This window comes from Eurytemora carolleeae, unplaced genomic scaffold (assembly GCF_000591075.1).
Source record: "Eurytemora carolleeae unplaced genomic scaffold, Eaff_2.0 scaffold572, whole genome shotgun sequence".
Taxonomy (NCBI): domain Eukaryota; kingdom Metazoa; phylum Arthropoda; class Copepoda; order Calanoida; family Temoridae; genus Eurytemora; species Eurytemora carolleeae.
The window spans coordinates 15365-23482 of NW_019396478.1; the positions used below are offsets into that span (position 1 = coordinate 15365).

Sequence of the window (8118 nt, forward strand, 5' to 3'; positions counted from 1 at the left end):
TCTTCTTTTTACAGATGGGTGTGTCCGATTCAATTTAAAAATTAATTATTTATAATTGTAATAAGCCTTTAAAAGATCTTCAATATTGTTAATCAGGTCAAGGTTGTGAGGAGGCACCTTTTATGGTGTTAGGTACTTTCCCAAAGGCATTTTCCCAAGGGTAACTTCCCAAGTGACAATATCCCAAGTGGCAACTTCCCAAGTGTACATTTTCCTAAATGACAATCTTCCAAGTGGCAACTTTCCAATGAAGGAAAAACGGAATTTTTTCCCATAAAGGAAGTATTAAATTAAAATTTAGGTTTTACATTTTAAAGGATTTCTCAACTTTTTTTTTAGAAAATACGCAACTAAGAAAAAAATTTTATTTAGTTTCCCTCAGTTAGTAACATTTTGTTTTTGTTTTTTAACTTAAGGGGAACCCTTATGTTATTTGTTATCAAGGAAAACCCCCGTGTTTAAAAATGAAATAAAAGATTTATATTCTATTATATATTATATTATATTCTTGATAAGATAAAAATGGTTCTCCTTTTCATCGTAATTCAGGTGAAATACAGTAAAAATATGTCTTCCTTATCATCGTGTATAATTCAAAAAGAATTAAAAATATTATTTTTGGAAAATTGCTGGAGTTCTTAATTTTAATTTTATGGCTTTTACTTATCTAATATGAATCATGTGCTTATCTTATCATGAAGTATGCAAAATAGTGTAGTTTGCGGGCCCCTGCAAGACTAAAAAGACACATCAAAGACTTTTCAAAGGCCAGTATTTGTTTTAAAATTTCCAGGATAAAGTAAATTTAACCGTATCTAACCATATATATATGAAGCTCTTTGAAAAGCTTGTGACTATGCACAAGTTTTGCTGGGTAAAAAACTTTTCAGAAATGTACGATTTGTTAATATTGCACAATTTTAGTTTTTGCTAAACTTTGTCTTAACAACTGGATTTTTGCAAAACAATTTTTTAAAGATTATGAAAAAAACTCAAGGGCTTGACAAGATATAGAAACTGTTATAGAGTGTCGTGTTTGAGATATCAATCCTAGTTATTATATCATTAAAGTTTTGTTAAATTTTATGGGGATCCCGCAAACAACCCTCTAGCAAACTAGTTTAATATTTAGTATACTATACAAGCAACTCTTTAAAATGGAGGATATTACGCTGATAGTCCCTTTAAAACTGGTTTACACTTGAACTTGAACTAGGCTTTTACACTTTTCCCCCCAGTCCCCGTATTACATAATACTGCCACACTGTGGACTAACCAGGGCAATTTGTGCTTGTTTTCTTCAATTTCAATTCAATTACGTTTCGGTCTTAAAGCAGTCAATTCAACTTGCGAGTTCTCCTTTTTATTCTTTTTCATTTACAGCGCATCCACCGACATCAAAGTATGATAGAGAATAAGCAACAGATTTCTGGTAAATAGGTCAAATAGGGATAGAAAGTCACAGCTTGCTGAGACCAGTGCAGAACTGTCAAATCAGGGTGAGAATTTCATCTTATAATCATTTAGATTCTCAGTTATGGGCTTTTGATATTTTTCTATTTTTAGGTTGTTTGACAGCTAAAATGGATAACAAAATGGAAAGTCGCAGTCGCCGACATGAATTAGTTATTCGTCAATATATGGTAATATCAAAGTTTAAGTTAAACTATAACTATCTAGGAATCAAAAATGTTTCCATATATTCATTAGCTGTTAAACCAGCATTGGTTCTTCAAAATTATTTTCCAAATCGGATTATTTTTCTACTTTTGCAAAGCCAAGTATTTATGATAAATGAATAAATTATGAAAACGCCCCTCCCCAGGCCCTACTAACGAAAAAAAATAAAACATACAGGTTTTTAAATCAAGTTCTAGTTAAAGGGACTGTAAGCGTAATTTAAGTAAATCGTAAACCCGAAATTCCCTTACTGTTCCCATTTACAGCTAACACCTGCAGGGCTTTAACAAAAGGAAACAGATTGCACAGTTTCTGCAAAGAAATTTTGCGAAGATTTTCGCACGTTTTCAGTTTGTCATGTATACACATTTAGTTTTTGCAATTTTTTTTTGTATATTTAAATTCGTTGGGTCAAAGTCTTTTGAAAATATCTTAGTTCGCGCACTTTTTTTCACATTTTTTCTTTGAAATTTTCGATTTTTTTTGCAGATTATCAAAGTACAGCCCAAGGGGTTTCCAAAACTGTTTTAAATGTTATATATTTGTATCACAATAAGGATATAGAGGGGTGTCCCAGTNGAATTTTTGGTTAAATGAGTAAAATTTGGGCTAACCCTATGTCTTTAAATCCAAAGCTCTTGTGCTCTCCTTTTAGAATCTGCAAAAAAAATATGCAAATTTGCAAAAATTGAAATTTTTTTTGCAAAATCTAGTTACAAAGTAAAAAAGTTTAGAACAAAAATTGTCCAAAAAATGATAAATTACCATGCCATGCCATTTCAAATATGCAAAATTTTAAATAACCTGATGTGTAATTAAGAAAAACTAAAAATGTGCAAATTTCTTTTGATGGGTTGTTTGCAAATTCACAAATGATACATCATTGGAAGACGCTTATGCTGTACTTGTAGAATCTGCAAAAAAATTGCGAATTTGCTAAAATTGAATTTTTGCTTGCAAACTCCATTTATAAAGTACAAATGTTTGCAAAAAGGAAATGTCCAAAAAATAAAAAAGAATACATTTTTGAAAAGCCCTTGACCATGCCATTTCAAATATGCAAAATTTTGTAAAATTTTAAATAACCTGATGTGTAATTAAGAAAAAGTAAAAATGTGCAAACTTCTGTTAACGTATTGTTGGCAAATAATTTGAAAAAATTTCTTTGCAGAACTCGTGCAATCCGTTTTCTTATGCAATAGGCTTTCCAAAAAGCTAAAAAATATCAAAATCCGACAACTAAAAGTGGGTCAAAACAAAGATTTAGTTTGTTACAGGAAAAAGCAGTCATTCAGGCAGTGTTCCTGATGACTCAGGCAATTAGTATAAAGCCCGGTTAGAGGCCTAAAGGGAGGGCTTTGGGTATTTAGGAAAAGTCAGAAAATTTCAACAGCCTAAGACCAATACTTTTTAAGTTATGTAAAAAACCACACGGGGGGGGGGGTTCAAATTGACCTCCCCACCCCCTAGCAGGAATAGGGTTAATACGATCTAAAATGTCGAAAATATCATAGTTTTCCTGACTCAAAAAGAGTAAAATTTTAAATTTCTCCAATGTTTCTTATAAGCCAGAAGTTCACAAGCGACTTTTACAGAGAAACGGCAAATAAAATTTAACAGAAGGAAGAAAACATGGATATCAAAATATACTTTATCATGAACGTACAGACAGAGATTTTATTGATACCGTTGTAAATCGGGCATTGCCATCTTTGTATGGAGGGTCACTTTTACGCTGACACCCCCCTGCTAGATGCATCAAAAATAGCACAATATGTTAAACTCCGAAGAATTAAAATATGAAAAAAGCAAGCTTCAAAGATATTTTTTTTGGAAAAAAAACAAAGACAAGATTAAAGAAATTGAGTTTTTGCCACAAACTCAAATTTTAAAATCCCTTTGATATCTTTGAAATCTGACGATGTAAACCTTTGATATTTCAAACCTAGACCATTTTAGCTCGCAAAATTATATAGTTTAAAATATCAAAGGTCTTCGAATTCGGGTTGGAAAGATAAAGGGATTAGAAAATCGGAGTTTGTGGCAAAACTCAATTTCTTTCTTTGTGAATTGTATTTCCTGAAATTGTTCCTTTGAAATTTCTTTTCCAGAACTTGTTTTCACTATACCTTATATATCCAGATGCCTACTTGGTGTGCATTCTGTAAACAGATGCTTCTTGGGCTGATTAGGCAGGTAGAAGCTTGAACCAGCATTAGTAATTATGTTTTTCAACATATATCAATATTTGTTTATTTAACTATTTACTAAAAAGGAGAAATTCGACTCTCAAAGGTATCCTTTTATCTTCTGTCTGATCTTGGATGATTGAGATATCTTTTACTAGCTGAAAATTGATTTTATTCGATTTTGGCTTCTCTGTAAAAGTGACTTGTGGTCACATCAGTTGTCACTCAGAAAGGAGGTGTATTAAGGATGCCATTGTACATCGAACAATTCAGTACTTAATTACTTGCCTCAAATTCTATTATTGTAATCCTTCCCTGCAACCTTATGTTGTATACCTTAGATATAGTCAGCTATAGCTCAAATAGTACACGTTTATAATATCTAGGTCATTTTGAAATTAAAAATATAAAAAGATAAGTAAATTAGAGTTTGAGGCAAAACTTTGCAATGCATTACATTGCATAATTTTTATTTCAAGTACGTTTTAGGGGGGGGGGGAAGGGGAACACCTGGAAATAAATTTATTTTGATTTTAGGGAATGCATTGCAAAGTCTGTAAACTGGACTTTCATGACACCTGCGCAACCAAGACTAAATCTGAATGCAATCCAGTACACTGATAGATTTTTCAAACAGATGTTACATATGAAAATATTTCTGCAGTTTTCAAAAAATAAATTCAAAGAAATAGCTTTCAGTACAGGTTGTCCCACGAAACTAGACAGGAGACCGACGACATTTGAAAGTCTTCTTTGAGACTTTAAATTATTTGAGGTATTAAACTGTCAACCTACTTTTACATGTATGATTCTTGAAATAATAATCAACACATTCTCCTTGGTACACCCTGTAAATGGAAAATGTTATCAATGGTAAAACAATGCTGGTCTTAACGTACAAATTATGATGAATGTTTATTGTCCATACAAGTGATACGTACAGCTAGTTCGTCACTCATCCGTGCCGTAGGTTAATTTTATGCTTACTGAATATGAAAAATGTTTACTAAGATGCTAATCTAAATATATGCTTGTCTATGTTTGTTTGATTAGGATGTTTGTATTTCTGATCAGAACTCATGAACCCCGTCACCGATTTACTTCAAATTTTGATTGTGGAACTCGTTACTCGTTAAAAGTCTGGGTAGAAAAATTTTTAGTTTTAACAATCAAAAGGTTTTTTTACACTTGATTTCATTTTCATTTGATAAAAAAAAGAGAATTTGAGCTTAAAAAATAGTTTTAATTGAATTAAGGGCCCCAAGAGGTATTTTCGGATAAAAGAAACACTTTAAAAGATTTATATCTGTCAGGTCCTCTGACCTATCTTTCAGGCAATATATTTCTCCCAAACTTTAAACAATAAATTACAAACAAAGAAAAGTTTTGAATGAATTGCTTCGAAAACATCTTGATGTAATTTTGTCACCTTTTTCTCATCAAATATTTTTGTTCTTTTTTTGAGGAAAATTTTTCTTTTCTGAAAGAAAAAATACATATTGAGAAAATTATCTAGTGTGCTTTGGTAGGGGGTGCATGGATGCCATGAGCCCCGCGATATGGTCTCCAAGCTTCTGGTTTCGCAGATGAGTATTAAAAAAAAAACCTGGCACTACCGGCCCCTATCCTTTAGAATAGATATTACAGAAGTAATGTATAAAAAATGTTTCGAAAAAATATTTAATTTTAAATAGTTTTTGGTTATTCAAGAAACACTACATAATTAATTATTTTCTTTAAAAATTTTCTTTATTACTTTTTATAATATCTATTCTAACATTTAAGGGTGATTTTAAATACGCATCTGCGAATACGGAGACTTGGATACCATTTCGCGGGGCTCACGGCGGCCCTGCACCCCCTCCCTTGTGTACTATCACAAATCCACAAATCTAATAAGGGGGGTTGCTAACGCTGGAAGTACTCCAAATTAGCATTTAAAAAAGTTGTATTTACTAAATGACGAAATTTTGTATTGATATCTAATCCGAGACCCCAAATATTTTATTGGAGACCCCTTTACATTTACACTGGAGACCCCTCTACATTTACACTGGAGACCCCTCTACATTTACACTGGAGACCACTCTACATTTACACTGGAGACTAGGGCTGAGCAACGTTTTCTTAACGAGCAGCAATTAAGTTTTTGAAATTACCAAAATTTTCCATTGACGATAAAAACCGTTTATTTTGTAATAGTTAACCCTATCCCTGCTGGGGTACTTGAAAATCATGGGATATGCAGGGGGGTCAATTTAACCCCCCTTCCCAGTCTTAATCCCATTTTTTAGGTCCAAATATGAAAAATGATACGTTATTGGAAGGCTCTTAAATGCTGTACTTTTAGAATCTGCAAAAATTGCAAATTTGCAAAAAAGAAATTTCCAAAAATGATAAAATATACATTTCAAATATGCAAAAAAATTTCCAAATTTTTGATAACCGTTGTGTAATTAAGAAAAACTAAAAACGTGCAAACTTCTGTTGACGGGTTGTATGCAAATATTTTGCAAAAATTTCGTAGCAAAACTTCGGCAATCCGTTTCCCTATGTATAATGCAAAATCCCCAAGAATTGTACAGTCCGCGAACTCATACTTCTAGGTGTCATAGTATACTTCAATGATAAGCGGGGTGGTTTGGGTCATTTCCAATATACTAGGTTTAACCATTCCTCCCGAAAAGAGTGTAAAATAACTCGGTGAATGGAACTATTTTAACAACAATATTTCACTGAGCAATATATCATATTGACGAGAACTGAAGAAGAACATGAGAAGGACTAAACTAACTTAAATTTCCCTCTACAGAACTCATGTACACCACAAGTACTCAATGACATAAGAACAGCCAATGTTCACAACCGACCTAGTTAATCTATATAATAGGAAAATCTTTAAAACATCTCTGGACATTTATATCTTTCAAGATGAAAAATGTCGTCTTATGCGCAATCTATCTTTATCTATGATAATAGGCTTTCCAAAAAGCTAAAAATTATCAAAATCTGGCAACTAAAACTGGGTCAAACATGAGACACGGAAATTACGTAATGTATACTATACTGTATACAGACCAATTTAAAAGTGATTTTATAAGTTACTATTTAACCTATTTGCTTTGTGACAACATCAAAGTATAGACAGACCAATTTAAAAGTGATTTTATAAGTTACTATTTAACCTATTTGCTTTGTGACAACATCAAATAGACTTAAGGATTGCTATATATCTCGTCTTCCTTTCCACAGCTTTCTGTAGATGAAATTATTTTGAAACATGACAATCAGGAATCTCAGGATTTAAATATCATGATAATTCAAAGTAATATAACTTTAACTACAGCTAAACAAGGCGCATATTCTATTATTATTTAGATATTATTACTTACTGGTTTTATCTTTTACATTAGTTTAAGATCTCTTTAACGTTTTTCCGGAACCTTTTCCGGAATATTCCGGAACGATTTTTCCGTAAACCGGAATTTTCCGGAACAATATTCCCGAACGTTCCGTAATTCCGAAACAACGTTCCGGTTCACGGAAAAAATCGTTCCGGAATTCCGGAACCTTTTCCATATTGGAAAAGAAACAAATTTCCGGATCATTTCCGTACGTAATCTGTAACCCGGAATTCCGGTGGAAACCCTACCTGAAACCCCCCGATTTTTTTCTGGAAAATCCATAGTTTAATTTAAAAAGCGTAAATCTGGAGGTCTCCCATTAAAATTAATGAAGGGAACAACCCTCATGAAAATTTGGGGGTCTCCACTGAAAACTGGGAATATCCAATTAATGAAATTCTTGAGGCCTACAACGTAAATCAGTAGGGGACTCCAATGAAAGTGGTATTTCATGGGGGGGGGGGGGGGGTCTCCGATAGTACTCCAATAATGATGATTTCTTCTCCGACTCCTTCTTTAGATTAAGGTGATGATCTGAATGTGAAGATAATTAATTTGGCAATATAATCCTATTCATCCATCAACCTATATATTCAATATATATTCAATAATGCTGGCGGAGGAAGATATTGATGTATGAAGTATGATTAATGATGGAATTATGTCAGATACAAGCTCTGCTAGATCAATAAAATCCAAGCTTCAATTTCTCAAACAGTTTGGATTAGCTGGATCTAACAGAACAAGAAGATTTTTATCTTCAAAAAAAAAAGATACATGACGTTAACAACTGGGTGCCACAAGGGTGACTAAAGCTAAACAAACCTTTGGGAAAAAACAGAAAT

The 8118-nt window shown here is 32.6% G+C and overlaps 1 long non-coding RNA gene across 1 annotated transcript; it reads left to right on the forward strand.

Moving 5' to 3' along the window:
- Window positions 1–779: 779 nt before the first annotated feature.
- LOC111704004 (uncharacterized) lies at window positions 780–4918 on the forward strand. Its single transcript, XR_002765726.1, has 4 exons — window positions 780–1499; window positions 1567–1643; window positions 3823–3876; window positions 4407–4918. It is a non-coding gene; the product is annotated as an uncharacterized LOC111704004 (long non-coding RNA).
- The last annotated feature ends 3200 nt before the right edge of the window (window positions 4919–8118 follow it).